An 18,901-nucleotide genomic window follows, 5' to 3' on the forward strand; every position below is an offset into this window, starting at 1 on the left:
CCCGATCTTCAGTTTGAGTCCTTTCGCGAATTGAATGATGCGTCGGTACGGACTACATGTTTTAAATTACACTTGCATCGAATTGACAGGGTTTTACCCTTCGATATATGTAGTCCCAACTTGTCACAAGAATGATCCTGCTTTTTCTTTTCCTCTCTGATGGGCATTTTTTAAATTGTCAGAGAATTTTTTTGCCACGTTTTTATTTCGCGGATTTTATTACCAATTTTTTCTAAAGCCCTGCAATGCTTTATCAAACTGGTGATATATTTTCTTACCTGCCCACATTTTATGCAAGGTTCCGTTCGTATTCCGCCTGGTAAAGATACCAGATGCGAGCGTTGTGGAGGCAAGCATCTGTATCCTGGCATGAAGCTCCATATTTGTAGAGTTGTGGGCAATCATTTAAAAAATTCATATCCAAGCCAGTCTTTTAACCTGTGCATTATAAATTTCTGAAAAGATTTTTTAAAGGGGAAAAAAAAAAAAGACATTTATGAAAATCTTTCAAACTGTTTAACGCATTTATTAATTTTGTATAGATTTGAAAAATTGATTTGGTGCTTTCATTTTCGTGGTGCCCTCTGTTGACAATTGTTCGGGATTTTCAATTATTTCACGGTCTATTTCAAGTTTTGAAAACCCATCTTCGATTAAGTGTCGCAGTTTCCTTAAAAGGCTATCACTGAGAATCTTCCTTGTCGCCGTGATCGTATAGTGGTTAGTACATTGCGTTGTGGCCGCAATAACCCAGGTTCGAATCCTGGTCACGGCAGAGGCTCAAATGCCTTTTTTTTTAAATAAAAAAAAAATTCTGAAACATGCTCGTCTACTCCGAAATATGATCATGAATTCCAGAAATACAATGGACGCATATCAAAATATTTTCTTCTCAGCTAATGACTGATATATCACTGCATTTTTGACATTAGTTTTGCATGACAAGGAAATTTTCATATCTAATCTCTTTATCTATCTGAAGAGATGACAGAAACTAAAAGGTCCGCATAAGAATGCGCTTATTAGCATAATAAGAAGAGGAAATTTTGTTAAACAGTATGATATCGCAACAAAGATTTCTAGAGATAACTTTCAGCTACCTTGTAAAGTGCCATAAGTCACAACAATAACACAACACAAGAATTCTGAATAATTTATATTTGGTCTAGTCATAATCTCTCTCCTTCCCGTACAGTCTTCTCCGTAAGAGGTGAATATTCCAGTCCGGAATCGATTAAAATAATAATAGGGAAAAAATTGTCAAATATTTTTTTTATTCTGCCAATGAGTAATAATAACATTAGAGATTTCGGACGAGGTGGCCGAGTGGTTAAGGCGATGGACTGCTAATCCATTGGGCACTGCCCGCGTGGGTTCGAATCCCATCCTCGTCGTTTCCCGATCTTCAGTTTGAGTCCTTTCGCAAATTGAATGATGCGTCGGTACGGACTACATGTTTTAAATTACACTTGCATCGAATTGACAGGGTTTTACCCTTCGATATATGTAGTCCCAACTTGTCACAAGAATGATTCTGCTTTTTCTTTTCCTCTCTGATGGGCATTTTTTAAATTGTCAGAGAATTTTTTTGTCACGTTTTTATTTCGCGGATTTTATTACCAATTTTTTCTAAAGCCCTGCAATGCTTTATCAAACTGGTGATATATTTTCTTACCTGCCCACAATTTATTCAAGGTTCCGTTCGTATTCCGCCTGGTAAAGATACCAGATGCGAGCGTTGTGGAGGCAAGCATGTGTATCCTGGCATGAAGCTCCATATTTGTAGAGTTGTGGGCAATCATTTAAAAAATTCATATAAAAGCCACTCTTTTAACCTATGCATTATAAATTTCTGAAAAGATTTTTTAAAGGGAAAAAAAAAAGACATTTATGAAAATCTTTCAAACTGTTTAACGCATTTATTAATTTTGTATAGATTTGAAAAATTGATTTGGTGCTTTCATTTTCGTGGTGCCCTCTGTTGACAATTGTTCGGGATTTTCAATTATTTCACGGTCTATTTCAAGTTTTGAAAACCCATCTTCGATTAAGAGTCGCAGTTTCCTTAAAAGGCTATCACTGAGAATCTTCCTTGTCGCCGTGATCGTATAGTGGTTAGTACATTGCGTTGTGGCCGCAATAACCCAGGTTCGAATCCTGGTCACGGCAGAGGCTCAAATGCCTTTTTTTTTAAATAAAAAAAAATTCTGAAACATGCTTGTCTACTCCGAAATATGATCATGAATTCCACAAATACAATGGACGCATATCAAAATATTTTCTTCTCAGCTAATGACTGATATATCACTGCATTTTTGACATTAGTTTTGCATGACAAGGAAATTTTCATATCTAATCTCTTTATCTATCTGAAGAGATGACAGAAACTAAAAGGTCCGCATAAGAATGCGCTTATTAGCATAATAAGAAGAGGAAATTTTGTTAAACAGTATGATATCGCAACAAAGATTTCTAGAGATAACTTTCAGCTACCTTGTAAAGTGCCATAAGTCACAACAATAACACAACACAAGAATTCTGAATAATTTATATTTGGTCTAGTCATAATCTCTCTCCTTCCCGTACAGTCTTCTCCGTAAGAGGTGAATATTCCAGTCCGTAATCGATTAAAATAATAATAGGGAAAAAATTGTCAAATATTTTTTTTATTCTGCCAATGAGTAATAATAACATTAGAGATTTCGGACGAGGTGGCCGAGTGGTTAAGGCGATGGACTGCTAATCCATTGGGCACTGCCCGCGTGGGTTCGAATCCCATCCTCGTCGTTTCCCGATCTTCAGTTTGAGTCCTTTCGCAAATTGAATGATGCGTCGGTACGGACTACATGTTTTAAATTACACTTGCATCGAATTGACAGGGTTTTACCCTTCGATATATGTAGTCCCAACTTGTCACAAGAATGATTCTGCTTTTTCTTTTCCTCTCTGATGGGCATTTTTTAAATTGTCAGAGAATTTTTTTGTCACGTTTTTATTTCGCGGATTTTATTACCAATTTTTTCTAAAGCCCTGCAATGCTTTATCAAACTGGTGATATATTTTCTTACCTGCCCACAATTTATTCAAGGTTCCGTTCGTATTCCGCCTGGTAAAGATACCAGATGCGAGCGTTGTGGAGGCAAGCATGTGTATCCTGGCATGAAGCTCCATATTTGTAGAGTTGTGGGCAATCATTTAAAAAATTCATATAAAAGCCAGTCTTTTAACCTATGCATTATAAATTTCTGAAAAGATTTTTTAAAGGGAAAAAAAAAAAAGACATTTATGAAAATCTTTCAAACTGTTTAACGCATTTATTAATTTTGTATAGATTTGAAAAATTGATTTGGTGCTTTCATTTTCGTGGTGCCCTCTGTTGACAATTGTTCGGGATTTTCAATTATTTCACGGTCTATTTCAAGTTTTGAAAACCCATCTTCGATTAAGAGTCGCAGTTTCCTTAAAAGGCTATCACTGAGAATCTTCCTTGTCGCCGTGATCGTATAGTGGTTAGTACATTGCGTTGTGGCCGCAATAACCCAGGTTCGAATCCTGGTCACGGCAGAGGCTCAAATGCCTTTTTTTTTAAATAAAAAAAAATTCTGAAACATGCTCGTCTACTCCGAAATATGATCATGAATTCCAGAAATACAATGGACGCATATCAAAATATTTTCTTCTCAGCTAATGACTGATATATCACTGCATTTTTGACATTAGTTTTGCATGACAAGGAAATTTTCATATCTAATCTCTTTATCCATCTGAAGAGATGACGGAAACTAAAAGGTCCGCATAAGAATGCGCTTATTAGCATAATAAGAAGAGGAAATTTTGTTAAACAGTATGATATCGCAACAAAGATTTCTAGAGATAACTTTCAGCTACCTTGTAAAGTGCCATAAGTCACAACAATAACACAACACAAGAATTCTGAATAATTTATATTTGGTCTGGTCATAATCTCTCTCCTTCCCGTACAGTCTTCTCCGTAAGAGGTGAATATTCCAGTCCGGAATCGATTAAAATAATAATAGGAAAAAAATTGTCAAATATTTTTTTTATTCTGCCAATGAGTAATAACATTAGAGATTTCGGACGAGGTGGCCGAGTGGTTAAGGCGATGGACTGCTAATCCATTGGGCACTGCCCGCGTGGGTTCGAATCCCATCCTCGTCGTTTCCCGATCTTCAGTTTGAGTCCTTTCGCGAATTGAATGATGCGTCGGTACGGACTACATGTTTTAAATTACACTTGTATCGAATTGACAGGGTTTTACCCTTCGATATATGTAGTCCCAACTTGTCACAAGAATGATCCAGCTTTTTCTTTTCCTCTCTGATGGGCATTTTTTAAATTGTCAGAGAATTTTTTTGCCACGTTTTTATTTCGCGGATTTTATTACCAATTTTTTCTAAAGCCCTGCAATGCTTTATCAAACTGGTGATATATTTTCTTACCTGCCCACAATTTATTCAAGGTTCCGTTCGTATTCCGCCTGGTAAAGATACCAGATGCGAGCGTTGTGGAGGCAAGCATCTGTATCCTGGCATGAAGCTCCATATTTGTAGAGTTGTGGGCAATCATTTAAAAAATTCATATAAAAGCCAGTCTTTTAACCTATGCATTATAAATTTCTGAAAAGATTTTTTAAAGGGGGAAAAAAAAAAAAGACATTTATGAAAATCTTTCAAACTGTTTAACGCATTTATTAATTTTGTATAGATTTGAAAAATTGATTTGGTGCTTTCATTTTCGTGGTGCCCTCTGTTGACAATTGTTCGGGATTTTCAATTATTTCACGGTCTATTTCAAGTTTTGAAAACCCATCTTCGATTAAGAGTCGCAGTTTCCTTAAAAGGCTATCACTGAGAATCTTCCTTGTCGCCGTGATCGTATAGTGGTTAGTACATTGCGTTGTGGCCGCAATAACCCAGGTTCGAATCCTGGTCACGGCAGAGGCTCAAATGCCTTTTTTTTTAAATAAAAAAAAATTCTGAAACATGCTCGTCTACTCCGAAATATGATCATGAATTCCACAAATACAATGGACGCATATCAAAATATTTTCTTCTCAGCTAATGACTGATATATCACTGCATTTTTGACATTAGTTTTGCATGACAAGGAAATTTTCATATCTAATCTCTTTATCCATCTGAAGAGATGACGGAAACTAAAAGGTCCGCATAAGAATGCGCTTATTAGCATAATAAGAAGAGGAAATTTTGTTAAACAGTATGATATCGCAACAAAGATTTCTAGAGATAACTTTCAGCTACCTTGTAAAGTGCCATAAGTCACAACAATAACACAACACAAGAATTCTGAATAATTTATATTTGGTCTGGTCATAATCTCTCTCCTTCCCGTACAGTCTTCTCCGAAAGAGGTGAATATTCCAGTCCGGAATCGATTAAAATAATAATAGGAAAAAAATTGTCAAATATTTTTTTTATTCTGCCAATGAGTAATAACATTAGAGATTTCGGACGAGGTGGCCGAGTGGTTAAGGCGATGGACTGCTAATCCATTGGGCACTGCCCGCGTGGGTTCGAATCCCATCCTCGTCGTTTCCCGATCTTCAGTTTGAGTCCTTTCGCGAATTGATTGATGCGTCGGTACGGTCTACATGTTTTATATTACACTTGCATCGAATTGACAGGGTTTTACCCATCGATATATGTGGTCCCAACTTGTCACAAGAAAGATCCTGCTTTTTCTTTTCCTCTCTGATGGGCATTTTTTAAATTGTCAAAGAATTTTTTTGTCACGTTTTTATTTCGCGGATTTTATTACCAATTTTTTCTAAAGCCCTGCAATGCTTTATCAAACTGGTGATATATTTTCTTACCTGCCCACATTTTATTCAAGGTTCCGTTCGTATTCCGCCTGGTAAAGATACCAGATGCGAGCGTTGTGGAGGCAAGCATCTGTATCTTGGCATGAAGCTCCATATTTGTAGAGTTGTGGGCAATCATTTAAAAAATTCATATAAAAGCCAGTCTTTTAACCTATGCATTATAAATTTCTGAAAAGATTTTTTAAAGGGAAAAAAAAAAAAGACATTTATGAAAATCTTTCAAACTGTTTAACGCATTTATTAATTTTGTATAGATTTGAAAAATTGATTTGGTGCTTTCATTTTCGTGGTGCCCTCTGTTGACAATTGTTCGGGATTTTCAATTATTTCACGGTCTATTTCAAGTTTTGAAAACCCATCTTCGATTAAGAGTCGCAGTTTCCTTAAAAGGCTATCACTGAGAATCTTCCTTGTCGCCGTGATCGTATAGTGGTTAGTACATTGCGTTGTGGCCGCAATAACCCAGGTTCGAATCCTGGTCACGGCAGAGGCTCAAATGCCTTTTTTTTTAAATAAAAAAAAATTCTGAAACATGCTCGTCTACTCCGAAATATGATCATGAATTCCACAAATACAATGGACGCATATCAAAATATTTTCTTCTCAGCTAATGACTGATATATCACTGCATTTTTGACATTAGTTTTGCATGACAAGGAAATTTTCATATCTAATCTCTTTATCCATCTGAAGAGATGACGGAAACTAAAAGGTCCGCATAAGAATGCGCTTATTAGCATAATAAGAAGAGGAAATTTTGTTAAACAGTATGATATCGCAACAAAGATTTCTAGAGATAACTTTCAGCTACCTTGTAAAGTGCCATAAGTCACAACAATAACACAACACAAGAATTCTGAATAATTTATATTTGGTCTGGTCATAATCTCTCTCCTTCCCGTACAGTCTTCTCCGTAAGAGGTGAATATTCCAGTCCGGAATCGATTAAAATAATAATAGGAAAAAAATTGTCAAATATTTTTTTTATTCTGCCAATGAGTAATAACATTAGAGATTTCGGACGAGGTGGCCGAGTGGTTAAGGCGATGGACTGCTAATCCATTGGGCACTGCCCGCGTGGGTTCGAATCCCATCCTCGTCGTTTCCCGATCTTCAGTTTGAGTCCTTTCGCGAATTGAATGATGCGTCGGTACGGACTACATGTTTTAAATTACACTTGTATCGAATTGACAGGGTTTTACCCTTCGATATATGTAGTCCCAACTTGTCACAAGAATGATCCAGCTTTTTCTTTTCCTCTCTGATGGGCATTTTTTAAATTGTCAGAGAATTTTTTTGCCACGTTTTTATTTCGCGGATTTTATTACCAATTTTTTCTAAAGCCCTGCAATGCTTTATCAAACTGGTGATATATTTTCTTACCTGCCCACAATTTATTCAAGGTTCCGTTCGTATTCCGCCTGGTAAAGATACCAGATGCGAGCGCTGTGGAGGCAAGCATCTGTATCCTGGCATGAAGCTCCATATTTGTAGAGTTGTGGGCAATCATTTAAAAAATTCATATAAAAGCCAGTCTTTTAACCTATGCATTATAAATTTCTGAAAAGATTTTTTAAAGGGGGAAAAAAAAAAAAGACATTTATGAAAATCTTTCAAACTGTTTAACGCATTTATTAATTTTGTATAGATTTGAAAAATTGATTTGGTGCTTTCATTTTCGTGGTGCCCTCTGTTGACAATTGTTCGGGATTTTCAATTATTTCACGGTCTATTTCAAGTTTTGAAAACCCATCTTCGATTAAGAGTCGCAGTTTCCTTAAAAGGCTATCACTGAGAATCTTCCTTGTCGCCGTGATCGTATAGTGGTTAGTACATTGCGTTGTGGCCGCAATAACCCAGGTTCGAATCCTGGTCACGGCAGAGGCTCAAATGCCTTTTTTTTTAAATAAAAAAAAATTCTGAAACATGCTCGTCTACTCCGAAATATGATCATGAATTCCACAAATACAATGGACGCATATCAAAATATTTTCTTCTCAGCTAATGACTGATATATCACTGCATTTTTGACATTAGTTTTGCATGACAAGGAAATTTTCATATCTAATCTCTTTATCCATCTGAAGAGATGACGGAAACTAAAAGGTCCGCATAAGAATGCGCTTATTAGCATAATAAGAAGAGGAAATTTTGTTAAACAGTATGATATCGCAACAAAGATTTCTAGAGATAACTTTCAGCTACCTTGTAAAGTGCCATAAGTCACAACAATAACACAACACAAGAATTCTGAATAATTTATATTTGGTCTGGTCATAATCTCTCTCCTTCCCGTACAGTCTTCTCCGAAAGAGGTGAATATTCCAGTCCGGAATCGATTAAAATAATAATAGGAAAAAAATTGTCAAATATTTTTTTTATTCTGCCAATGAGTAATAACATTAGAGATTTCGGACGAGGTGGCCGAGTGGTTAAGGCGATGGACTGCTAATCCATTGGGCACTGCCCGCGTGGGTTCGAATCCCATCCTCGTCGTTTCCCGATCTTCAGTTTGAGTCCTTTCGCGAATTGATTGATGCGTCGGTACGGTCTACATGTTTTATATTACACTTGCATCGAATTGACAGGGTTTTACCCATCGATATATGTGGTCCCAACTTGTCACAAGAAAGATCCTGCTTTTTCTTTTCCTCTCTGATGGGCATTTTTTAAATTGTCAAAGAATTTTTTTGTCACGTTTTTATTTCGCGGATTTTATTACCAATTTTTTCTAAAGCCCTGCAATGCTTTATCAAACTGGTGATATATTTTCTTACCTGCCCACATTTTATTCAAGGTTCCGTTCGTATTCCGCCTGGTAAAGATACCAGATGCGAGCGTTGTGGAGGCAAGCATCTGTATCTTGGCATGAAGCTCCATATTTGTAGAGTTGTGGGCAATCATTTAAAAAATTCATATAAAAGCCAGTCTTTTAACCTATGCATTATAAATTTCTGAAAAGATTTTTTAAAGGGAAAAAAAAAAAGACATTTATGAAAATCTTTCAAACTGTTTAACGCATTTATTAATTTTGTATAGATTTGAAAAATTGATTTGGTGCTTTCATTTTCGTGGTGCCCTCTGTTGACAATTGTTCGGGATTTTCAATTATTTCACGGTCTATTTCAAGTTTTGAAAACCCATCTTCGATTAAGAGTCGCAGTTTCCTTAAAAGGCTATCACTGAGAATCTTCCTTGTCGCCGTGATCGTATAGTGGTTAGTACATTGCGTTGTGGCCGCAATAACCCAGGTTCGAATCCTGGTCACGGCAGAGGCTCAAATGCCTTTTTTTTTAAATAAAAAAAAATTCTGAAACATGCTCGTCTACTCCGAAATATGATCATGAATTCCACAAATACAATGGACGCATATCAAAATATTTTCTTCTCAGCTAATGACTGATATATCACTGCATTTTTGACATTAGTTTTGCATGACAAGGAAATTTTCATATCTAATCTCTTTATCTATCTGAAGAGATGACAGAAACTAAAAGGTCCGCATAAGAATGCGCTTATTAGCATAATAAGAAGAGGAAATTTTGTTAAACAGTATGATATCGCAACAAAGATTTCTAGAGATAACTTTCAGCTACCTTGTAAAGTGCCATAAGTCACAACAATAACACAACACAAGAATTCTGAATAATTTATATTTGGTCTAGTCATAATCTCTCTCCTTCCCGTACAGTCTTCTCCGTAAGAGGTGAATATTCCAGTCCGGAATCGATTAAAATAATAATAGGGAAAAAATTGTCAAATATTTTTTTTATTCTGCCAATGAGTAATAATAACATTAGAGATTTCGGACGAGGTGGCCGAGTGGTTAAGGCGATGGACTGCTAATCCATTGGGCACTGCCCGCGTGGGTTCGAATCCCATCCTCGTCGTTTCCCGATCTTCAGTTTGAGTCCTTTCGCAAATTGAATGATGCGTCGGTACGGACTACATGTTTTAAATTACACTTGCATCGAATTGACAGGGTTTTACCCTTCGATATATGTAGTCCCAACTTGTCACAAGAATGATTCTGCTTTTTCTTTTCCTCTCTGATGGGCATTTTTTAAATTGTCAGAGAATTTTTTTGTCACGTTTTTATTTCGCGGATTTTATTACCAATTTTTTCTAAAGCCCTGCAATGCTTTATCAAACTGGTGATATATTTTCTTACCTGCCCACAATTTATTCAAGGTTCCGTTCGTATTCCGCCTGGTAAAGATACCAGATGCGAGCGTTGTGGAGGCAAGCATGTGTATCCTGGCATGAAGCTCCATATTTGTAGAGTTGTGGGCAATCATTTAAAAAATTCATATAAAAGCCAGTCTTTTAACCTATGCATTATAAATTTCTGAAAAGATTTTTTAAAGGGAAAAAAAAAAGACATTTATGAAAATCTTTCAAACTGTTTAACGCATTTATTAATTTTGTATAGATTTGAAAAATTGATTTGGTGCTTTCATTTTCGTGGTGCCCTCTGTTGACAATTGTTCGGGATTTTCAATTATTTCACGGTCTATTTCAAGTTTTGAAAACCCATCTTCGATTAAGAGTCGCAGTTTCCTTAAAAGGCTATCACTGAGAATCTTCCTTGTCGCCGTGATCGTATAGTGGTTAGTACATTGCGTTGTGGCCGCAATAACCCAGGTTCGAATCCTGGTCACGGCAGAGGCTCAAATGCCTTTTTTTTTAAATAAAAAAAAATTCTGAAACATGCTTGTCTACTCCGAAATATGATCATGAATTCCACAAATACAATGGACGCATATCAAAATATTTTCTTCTCAGCTAATGACTGATATATCACTGCATTTTTGACATTAGTTTTGCATGACAAGGAAATTTTCATATCTAATCTCTTTATCTATCTGAAGAGATGACAGAAACTAAAAGGTCCGCATAAGAATGCGCTTATTAGCATAATAAGAAGAGGAAATTTTGTTAAACAGTATGATATCGCAACAAAGATTTCTAGAGATAACTTTCAGCTACCTTGTAAAGTGCCATAAGTCACAACAATAACACAACACAAGAATTCTGAATAATTTATATTTGGTCTAGTCATAATCTCTCTCCTTCCCGTACAGTCTTCTCCGTAAGAGGTGAATATTCCAGTCCGTAATCGATTAAAATAATAATAGGGAAAAAATTGTCAAATATTTTTTTTATTCTGCCAATGAGTAATAATAACATTAGAGATTTCGGACGAGGTGGCCGAGTGGTTAAGGCGATGGACTGCTAATCCATTGGGCACTGCCCGCGTGGGTTCGAATCCCATCCTCGTCGTTTCCCGATCTTCAGTTTGAGTCCTTTCGCAAATTGAATGATGCGTCGGTACGGACTACATGTTTTAAATTACACTTGCATCGAATTGACAGGGTTTTACCCTTCGATATATGTAGTCCCAACTTGTCACAAGAATGATTCTGCTTTTTCTTTTCCTCTCTGATGGGCATTTTTTAAATTGTCAGAGAATTTTTTTGTCACGTTTTTATTTCGCGGATTTTATTACCAATTTTTTCTAAAGCCCTGCAATGCTTTATCAAACTGGTGATATATTTTCTTACCTGCCCACAATTTATTCAAGGTTCCGTTCGTATTCCGCCTGGTAAAGATACCAGATGCGAGCGTTGTGGAGGCAAGCATGTGTATCCTGGCATGAAGCTCCATATTTGTAGAGTTGTGGGCAATCATTTAAAAAATTCATATAAAAGCCAGTCTTTTAACCTATGCATTATAAATTTCTGAAAAGATTTTTTAAAGGGAAAAAAAAAAAAAGACATTTATGAAAATCTTTCAAACTGTTTAACGCATTTATTAATTTTGTATAGATTTGAAAAATTGATTTGGTGCTTTCATTTTCGTGGTGCCCTCTGTTGACAATTGTTCGGGATTTTCAATTATTTCACGGTCTATTTCAAGTTTTGAAAACCCATCTTCGATTAAGAGTCGCAGTTTCCTTAAAAGGCTATCACTGAGAATCTTCCTTGTCGCCGTGATCGTATAGTGGTTAGTACATTGCGTTGTGGCCGCAATAACCCAGGTTCGAATCCTGGTCACGGCAGAGGCTCAAATGCCTTTTTTTTTAAATAAAAAAAAATTCTGAAACATGCTCGTCTACTCCGAAATATGATCATGAATTCCAGAAATACAATGGACGCATATCAAAATATTTTCTTCTCAGCTAATGACTGATATATCACTGCATTTTTGACATTAGTTTTGCATGACAAGGAAATTTTCATATCTAATCTCTTTATCCATCTGAAGAGATGACGGAAACTAAAAGGTCCGCATAAGAATGCGCTTATTAGCATAATAAGAAGAGGAAATTTTGTTAAACAGTATGATATCGCAACAAAGATTTCTAGAGATAACTTTCAGCTACCTTGTAAAGTGCCATAAGTCACAACAATAACACAACACAAGAATTCTGAATAATTTATATTTGGTCTGGTCATAATCTCTCTCCTTCCCGTACAGTCTTCTCCGTAAGAGGTGAATATTCCAGTCCGGAATCGATTAAAATAATAATAGGAAAAAAATTGTCAAATATTTTTTTTATTCTGCCAATGAGTAATAACATTAGAGATTTCGGACGAGGTGGCCGAGTGGTTAAGGCGATGGACTGCTAATCCATTGGGCACTGCCCGCGTGGGTTCGAATCCCATCCTCGTCGTTTCCCGATCTTCAGTTTGAGTCCTTTCGCGAATTGAATGATGCGTCGGTACGGACTACATGTTTTAAATTACACTTGTATCGAATTGACAGGGTTTTACCCTTCGATATATGTAGTCCCAACTTGTCACAAGAATGATCCAGCTTTTTCTTTTCCTCTCTGATGGGCATTTTTTAAATTGTCAGAGAATTTTTTTGCCACGTTTTTATTTCGCGGATTTTATTACCAATTTTTTCTAAAGCCCTGCAATGCTTTATCAAACTGGTGATATATTTTCTTACCTGCCCACAATTTATTCAAGGTTCCGTTCGTATTCCGCCTGGTAAAGATACCAGATGCGAGCGTTGTGGAGGCAAGCATCTGTATCCTGGCATGAAGCTCCATATTTGTAGAGTTGTGGGCAATCATTTAAAAAATTCATATAAAAGCCAGTCTTTTAACCTATGCATTATAAATTTCTGAAAAGATTTTTTAAAGGGGGAAAAAAAAAAAAGACATTTATGAAAATCTTTCAAACTGTTTAACGCATTTATTAATTTTGTATAGATTTGAAAAATTGATTTGGTGCTTTCATTTTCGTGGTGCCCTCTGTTGACAATTGTTCGGGATTTTCAATTATTTCACGGTCTATTTCAAGTTTTGAAAACCCATCTTCGATTAAGAGTCGCAGTTTCCTTAAAAGGCTATCACTGAGAATCTTCCTTGTCGCCGTGATCGTATAGTGGTTAGTACATTGCGTTGTGGCCGCAATAACCCAGGTTCGAATCCTGGTCACGGCAGAGGCTCAAATGCCTTTTTTTTTAAATAAAAAAAAATTCTGAAACATGCTCGTCTACTCCGAAATATGATCATGAATTCCACAAATACAATGGACGCATATCAAAATATTTTCTTTTCAGCTAATGACTGATATATCACTGCATTTTTGACATTAGTTTTGCATGACAAGGAAATTTTCATATCTAATCTCTTTATCCATCTGAAGAGATGACGGAAACTAAAAGGTCCGCATAAGAATGCGCTTATTAGCATAATAAGAAGAGGAAATTTTGTTAAACAGTATGATATCGCAACAAAGATTTCTAGAGATAACTTTCAGCTACCTTGTAAAGTGCCATAAGTCACAACAATAACACAACACAAGAATTCTGAATAATTTATATTTGGTCTGGTCATAATCTCTCTCCTTCCCGTACAGTCTTCTCCGTAAGAGGTGAATATTCCAGTCCGGAATCGATTAAAATAATAATAGGAAAAAAATTGTCAAATATTTTTTTTATTCTGCCAATGAGTAATAACATTAGAGATTTCGGACGAGGTGGCCGAGTGGTTAAGGCGATGGACTGCTAATCCATTGGGCACTGCCCGCGTGGGTTCGAATCCCATCCTCGTCGTTTCCCGATCTTCAGTTTGAGTCCTTTCGCGAATTGAATGATGCGTCGGTACGGACTACATGTTTTAAATTACACTTGTATCGAATTGACAGGGTTTTACCCTTCGATATATGTAGTCCCAACTTGTCACAAGAATGATCCAGCTTTTTCTTTTCCTCTCTGATGGGCATTTTTTAAATTGTCAGAGAATTTTTTTGCCACGTTTTTATTTCGCGGATTTTATTACCAATTTTTTCTAAAGCCCTGCAATGCTTTATCAAACTGGTGATATATTTTCTTACCTGCCCACAATTTATTCAAGGTTCCGTTCGTATTCCGCCTGGTAAAGATACCAGATGCGAGCGTTGTGGAGGCAAGCATCTGTATCCTGGCATGAAGCTCCATATTTGTAGAGTTGTGGGCAATCATTTAAAAAATTCATATAAAAGCCAGTCTTTTAACCTATGCATTATAAATTTCTGAAAAGATTTTTTAAAGGGGGAAAAAAAAAAAAAAGACATTTATGAAAATCTTTCAAACTGTTTAACGCATTTATTAATTTTGTATAGATTTGAAAAATTGATTTGGTGCTTTCATTTTCGTGGTGCCCTCTGTTGACAATTGTTCGGGATTTTCAATTATTTCACGGTCTATTTCAAGTTTTGAAAACCCATCTTCGATTAAGAGTCGCAGTTTCCTTAAAAGGCTATCACTGAGAATCTTCCTTGTCGCCGTGATCGTATAGTGGTTAGTACATTGCGTTGTGGCCGCAATAACCCAGGTTCGAATCCTGGTCACGGCAGAGGCTCAAATGCCTTTTTTTTTAAATAAAAAAAAATTCTGAAACATGCTCGTCTACTCCGAAATATGATCATGAATTCCACAAATACAATGGACGCATATCAAAATATTTTCTTCTCAGCTAATGACTGATATATCACTGCATTTTTGACATTAGTTTTGCATGACAAGGAAATTTTCATATCTAATCTCTTTATCCATCTGAAGAGATGACGGAAACTAAAAGGTCCGCATAAGAATGCGCTTATTAGCATAATAAGAAGAGGAAATTTTGTTAAACAGTATGATATCGCAACAAAGATTTCTAGAGATAACTTTCAGCTACCTTGTAAAGTGCCATAAGTCACAACAATAACACAACACAAGAATTCTGAATAATTTATATTTGGTCTGGTCATAATCTCTCTCCTTCCCGTACAGTCTTCTCCGAAAGAGGTGAATATTCCAGTCCGGAATCGATTAAAATAATAATAGGAAAAAAATTGTCAAATATTTTTTTTATTCTGCCAATGAGTAATAACATTAGAGATTTCGGACGAGGTGGCCGAGTGGTTAAGGCGATGGACTGCTAATCCATTGGGCACTGCCCGCGTGGGTTCGAATCCCATCCTCGTCGTTTCCCGATCTTCAGTTTGAGTCCTTTCGCGAATTGATTGATGCGTCGGTACGGTCTACATGTTTTATATTACACTTGCATCGAATTGACAGGGTTTTACCCATCGATATATGTGGTCCCAACTTGTCACAAGAAAGATCCTGCTTTTTCTTTTCCTCTCTGATGGGCATTTTTTAAATTGTCAAAGAATTTTTTTGTCACGTTTTTATTTCGCGGATTTTATTACCAATTTTTTCTAAAGCCCTGCAATGCTTTATCAAACTGGTGATATATTTTCTTACCTGCCCACATTTTATTCAAGGTTCCGTTCGTATTCCGCCTGGTAAAGATACCAGATGCGAGCGTTGTGGAGGCAAGCATCTGTATCTTGGCATGAAGCTCCATATTTGTAGAGTTGTGGGCAATCATTTAAAAAATTCATATAAAAGCCAGTCTTTTAACCTATGCATTATAAATTTCTGAAAAGATTTTTTAAAGGGAAAAAAAAAAAAGACATTTATGAAAATCTTTCAAACTGTTTAACGCATTTATTAATTTTGTATAGATTTGAAAAATTGATTTGGTGCTTTCATTTTCGTGGTGCCCTCTGTTGACAATTGTTCGGGATTTTCAATTATTTCACGGTCTATTTCAAGTTTTGAAAACCCATCTTCGATTAAGAGTCGCAGTTTCCTTAAAAGGCTATCACTGAGAATCTTCCTTGTCGCCGTGATCGTATAGTGGTTAGTACATTGCGTTGTGGCCGCAATAACCCAGGTTCGAATCCTGGTCACGGCAGAGGCTCAAATGCCTTTTTTTTTAAATAAAAAAAAATTCTGAAACATGCTCGTCTACTCCGAAATATGATCATGAATTCCACAAATACAATGGACGCATATCAAAATATTTTCTTCTCAGCTAATGACTGATATATCACTGCATTTTTGACATTAGTTTTGCATGACAAGGAAATTTTCATATCTAATCTCTTTATCCATCTGAAGAGATGACGGAAACTAAAAGGTCCGCATAAGAATGCGCTTATTAGCATAATAAGAAGAGGAAATTTTGTTAAACAGTATGATATCGCAACAAAGATTTCTAGAGATAACTTTCAGCTACCTTGTAAAGTGCCATAAGTCACAACAATAACACAACACAAGAATTCTGAATAATTTATATTTGGTCTGGTCATAATCTCTCTCCTTCCCGTACAGTCTTCTCCGAAAGAGGTGAATATTCCAGTCCGGAATCGATTAAAATAATAATAGGAAAAAAATTGTCAAATATTTTTTTTATTCTGCCAATGAGTAATAACATTAGAGATTTCGGACGAGGTGGCCGAGTGGTTAAGGCGATGGACTGCTAATCCATTGGGCACTGCCCGCGTGGGTTCGAATCCCATCCTCGTCGTTTCCCGATCTTCAGTTTGAGTCCTTTCGCGAATTGATTGATGCGTCGGTACGGTCTACATGTTTTATATTACACTTGCATCGAATTGACAGGGTTTTACCCATCGATATATGTGGTCCCAACTTGTCACAAGAAAGATCCTGCTTTTTCTTTTCCTCTCTGATGGGCATTTTTTAAATTGTCAAAGAATTTTTTTGTCACGTTTTTATTTCGCGGATTTTATTACCAATTTTTTCTAAAGCCCTGCAATGCTTTATCAAACTGGTGATATATTTTCTTACCTGCCCACATTTTATTCAAGGTTCCGTTCGTATTCCGCCTGGTAAAGATACCAGATGCGAGCGTTGTGGAGGCAAGCATCTGTATCTTGGCATGAAGCTCCATATTTGTAGAGTTGTGGGCAATCATTTAAAAAATTCATATAAAAGCCAGTCTTTTAACCTATGCATTATAAATTTCTGAAAAGATTTTTTAAAGGGAAAAAAAAAAAAGACATTTATGAAAATCTTTCAAACTGTTTAACGCATTTATTAATTTTGTATAGATTTGAAAAATTGATTTGGTGCTTTCATTTTCGTGGTGCCCTCTGTTGACAATTGTTCGGGATTTTCAATTATTTCACGGTCTATTTCAAGTTTTGAAAACCCATCTTCGATTAAGAGTCGCAGTTTCCTTAAAAGGCTATCACTGAGAATCTTCCTTGTCGCCGTGATCGTATAGTGGTTAGTACATTGCGTTGTGGCCGCAATAACCCAGGTTCGAATCCTGGTCACGGCAGAGGCTCAAATGCCTTTTTTTTTAAATAAAAAAAAATTCTGAAACATGCTCGTCTACTCCGAAATATGATCATGAATTCCACAAATACAATGGACGCATATCAAAATATTTTCTTCTCAGCTAATGACTGATATATCACTGCATTTTTGACATTAGTTTTGCATGACAAGGAAATTTTCATATCTAATCTCTTTATCCATCTGAAGAGATGACGGAAACTAAAAGGTCCGCATAAGAATGCGCTTATTAGCATAATAAGAAGAGGAAATTTTGTTAAACAGTATGATATCGCAACAAAGATTTCTAGAGATAACTTTCAGCTACCTTGTAAAGTGCCATAAGTCACAACAATAACACAACACAAGAATTCTGAATAATTTATATTTGGTCTGGTCATAATCTCTCTCCTTCCCGTACAGTCTTCTCCGTAAGAGGTGAATATTCCAGTCCGGAATCGATTAAAATAATAATAGGAAAAAAATTGTCAAATATTTTTTTTATTCTGCCAATGAGTAATAACATTAGAGATTTCGGACGAGGTGGCCGAGTGGTTAAGGCGATGGACTGCTAATCCATTGGGCACTGCCCGCGTGGGTTCGAATCCCATCCTCGTCGTTTCCCGATCTTCAGTTTGAGTCCTTTCGCGAATTGAATGATGCGTCGGTACGGACTACATGTTTTAAATTACACTTGTATCGAATTGACAGGGTTTTACCCTTCGATATATGTAGTCCCAACTTGTCACAAGAATGATCCAGCTTTTTCTTTTCCTCTCTGATGGGCATTTTTTAAATTGTCAGAGAATTTTTTTGCCACGTTTTTATTTCGCGGATTTTATTACCAATTTTTTCTAAAGCCCTGCAATGCTTTATCAAACTGGTGATATATTTTCTTACCTGCCCACAATTTATTCAAGGTTCCGTTCGTATTCCGCCTGGTAAAGATACCAGATGCGAGCGTTGTGGAGGCAAGCATCTGTATCCTGGCATGAAGCTCCATATTTGTAGAGTTGTGGGCAATCATTTAAAAAATTCATATAAAAGCCAGTCTTTTAACCTATGCATTATAAATTTCTGAAAAGATTTTTTAAAGGGGGAAAAAAAAAAAAAGACATTTATGAAAATCTTTCAAACTGTTTAACGCATTTATTAATTTTGTATAGATTTGAAAAATTGATTTGGTGCTTTCATTTTCGTGGTGCCCTCTGTTGACAATTGTTCGGGATTTTCAATTATTTCACGGTCTATTTCAAGTTTTGAAAACCCATCTTCGATTAAGAGTCGCAGTTTCCTTAAAAGGCTATCACTGAGAATCTTCCTTGTCGCCGTGATCGTATAGTGGTTAGTACATTGCGTTGTGGCCGCAATAACCCAGGTTCGAATCCTGGTCACGGCAGAGGCTCA

General features: G+C 36.3%; 27 non-coding genes across 27 annotated transcripts; all 27 read left to right on the top strand.

Annotated features, from left to right (window-relative positions):
* The first annotated feature begins 703 nt into the window (after positions 1-703).
* Positions 704-775, top strand: Trnah-gug (transfer RNA histidin (anticodon GUG)). Its single transcript has one exon. It is a non-coding gene; the product is annotated as a tRNA-His (tRNA).
* Positions 776-1,312: 537 nt separating this feature from the next.
* Positions 1,313-1,394, top strand: Trnas-gcu (transfer RNA serine (anticodon GCU)). Its single transcript has one exon. It is a non-coding gene; the product is annotated as a tRNA-Ser (tRNA).
* A 703-nt stretch (positions 1,395-2,097) lies between these two features.
* Trnah-gug (transfer RNA histidin (anticodon GUG)) lies at positions 2,098-2,169 on the top strand. Its single transcript has one exon. It is a non-coding gene; the product is annotated as a tRNA-His (tRNA).
* A 536-nt stretch (positions 2,170-2,705) lies between these two features.
* Positions 2,706-2,787, top strand: Trnas-gcu (transfer RNA serine (anticodon GCU)). Its single transcript has one exon. It is a non-coding gene; the product is annotated as a tRNA-Ser (tRNA).
* Positions 2,788-3,492: 705 nt separating this feature from the next.
* Positions 3,493-3,564, top strand: Trnah-gug (transfer RNA histidin (anticodon GUG)). The gene has a single exon. It is a non-coding gene; the product is annotated as a tRNA-His (tRNA).
* A 533-nt stretch (positions 3,565-4,097) lies between these two features.
* Positions 4,098-4,179, top strand: Trnas-gcu (transfer RNA serine (anticodon GCU)). Its single transcript has one exon. It is a non-coding gene; the product is annotated as a tRNA-Ser (tRNA).
* Positions 4,180-4,886: 707 nt separating this feature from the next.
* Trnah-gug (transfer RNA histidin (anticodon GUG)) lies at positions 4,887-4,958 on the top strand. The gene has a single exon. It is a non-coding gene; the product is annotated as a tRNA-His (tRNA).
* A 533-nt stretch (positions 4,959-5,491) lies between these two features.
* On the top strand, positions 5,492-5,573 carry Trnas-gcu (transfer RNA serine (anticodon GCU)). The gene has a single exon. It is a non-coding gene; the product is annotated as a tRNA-Ser (tRNA).
* Positions 5,574-6,278: 705 nt separating this feature from the next.
* Trnah-gug (transfer RNA histidin (anticodon GUG)) lies at positions 6,279-6,350 on the top strand. The gene has a single exon. It is a non-coding gene; the product is annotated as a tRNA-His (tRNA).
* A 533-nt stretch (positions 6,351-6,883) lies between these two features.
* On the top strand, positions 6,884-6,965 carry Trnas-gcu (transfer RNA serine (anticodon GCU)). Its single transcript has one exon. It is a non-coding gene; the product is annotated as a tRNA-Ser (tRNA).
* Positions 6,966-7,672: 707 nt separating this feature from the next.
* Positions 7,673-7,744, top strand: Trnah-gug (transfer RNA histidin (anticodon GUG)). Its single transcript has one exon. It is a non-coding gene; the product is annotated as a tRNA-His (tRNA).
* A 533-nt stretch (positions 7,745-8,277) lies between these two features.
* Trnas-gcu (transfer RNA serine (anticodon GCU)) lies at positions 8,278-8,359 on the top strand. The gene has a single exon. It is a non-coding gene; the product is annotated as a tRNA-Ser (tRNA).
* Positions 8,360-9,063: 704 nt separating this feature from the next.
* Positions 9,064-9,135, top strand: Trnah-gug (transfer RNA histidin (anticodon GUG)). Its single transcript has one exon. It is a non-coding gene; the product is annotated as a tRNA-His (tRNA).
* Positions 9,136-9,671: 536 nt separating this feature from the next.
* Trnas-gcu (transfer RNA serine (anticodon GCU)) lies at positions 9,672-9,753 on the top strand. Its single transcript has one exon. It is a non-coding gene; the product is annotated as a tRNA-Ser (tRNA).
* A 703-nt stretch (positions 9,754-10,456) lies between these two features.
* Trnah-gug (transfer RNA histidin (anticodon GUG)) lies at positions 10,457-10,528 on the top strand. Its single transcript has one exon. It is a non-coding gene; the product is annotated as a tRNA-His (tRNA).
* A 536-nt stretch (positions 10,529-11,064) lies between these two features.
* Trnas-gcu (transfer RNA serine (anticodon GCU)) lies at positions 11,065-11,146 on the top strand. The gene has a single exon. It is a non-coding gene; the product is annotated as a tRNA-Ser (tRNA).
* A 706-nt stretch (positions 11,147-11,852) lies between these two features.
* On the top strand, positions 11,853-11,924 carry Trnah-gug (transfer RNA histidin (anticodon GUG)). Its single transcript has one exon. It is a non-coding gene; the product is annotated as a tRNA-His (tRNA).
* Positions 11,925-12,457: 533 nt separating this feature from the next.
* Trnas-gcu (transfer RNA serine (anticodon GCU)) lies at positions 12,458-12,539 on the top strand. The gene has a single exon. It is a non-coding gene; the product is annotated as a tRNA-Ser (tRNA).
* A 707-nt stretch (positions 12,540-13,246) lies between these two features.
* Positions 13,247-13,318, top strand: Trnah-gug (transfer RNA histidin (anticodon GUG)). Its single transcript has one exon. It is a non-coding gene; the product is annotated as a tRNA-His (tRNA).
* A 533-nt stretch (positions 13,319-13,851) lies between these two features.
* Positions 13,852-13,933, top strand: Trnas-gcu (transfer RNA serine (anticodon GCU)). Its single transcript has one exon. It is a non-coding gene; the product is annotated as a tRNA-Ser (tRNA).
* Positions 13,934-14,642: 709 nt separating this feature from the next.
* Trnah-gug (transfer RNA histidin (anticodon GUG)) lies at positions 14,643-14,714 on the top strand. The gene has a single exon. It is a non-coding gene; the product is annotated as a tRNA-His (tRNA).
* Positions 14,715-15,247: 533 nt separating this feature from the next.
* Trnas-gcu (transfer RNA serine (anticodon GCU)) lies at positions 15,248-15,329 on the top strand. The gene has a single exon. It is a non-coding gene; the product is annotated as a tRNA-Ser (tRNA).
* Positions 15,330-16,034: 705 nt separating this feature from the next.
* On the top strand, positions 16,035-16,106 carry Trnah-gug (transfer RNA histidin (anticodon GUG)). Its single transcript has one exon. It is a non-coding gene; the product is annotated as a tRNA-His (tRNA).
* Positions 16,107-16,639: 533 nt separating this feature from the next.
* On the top strand, positions 16,640-16,721 carry Trnas-gcu (transfer RNA serine (anticodon GCU)). Its single transcript has one exon. It is a non-coding gene; the product is annotated as a tRNA-Ser (tRNA).
* A 705-nt stretch (positions 16,722-17,426) lies between these two features.
* On the top strand, positions 17,427-17,498 carry Trnah-gug (transfer RNA histidin (anticodon GUG)). The gene has a single exon. It is a non-coding gene; the product is annotated as a tRNA-His (tRNA).
* A 533-nt stretch (positions 17,499-18,031) lies between these two features.
* On the top strand, positions 18,032-18,113 carry Trnas-gcu (transfer RNA serine (anticodon GCU)). Its single transcript has one exon. It is a non-coding gene; the product is annotated as a tRNA-Ser (tRNA).
* A 708-nt stretch (positions 18,114-18,821) lies between these two features.
* Positions 18,822-18,893, top strand: Trnah-gug (transfer RNA histidin (anticodon GUG)). Its single transcript has one exon. It is a non-coding gene; the product is annotated as a tRNA-His (tRNA).
* Positions 18,894-18,901: the final 8 nt, after the last annotated feature.

The sequence above is a fragment of the Argiope bruennichi genome, chromosome 6, assembly GCF_947563725.1.
Source record: "Argiope bruennichi chromosome 6, qqArgBrue1.1, whole genome shotgun sequence".
Lineage (NCBI taxonomy): Eukaryota > Metazoa > Arthropoda > Arachnida > Araneae > Araneidae > Argiope > Argiope bruennichi.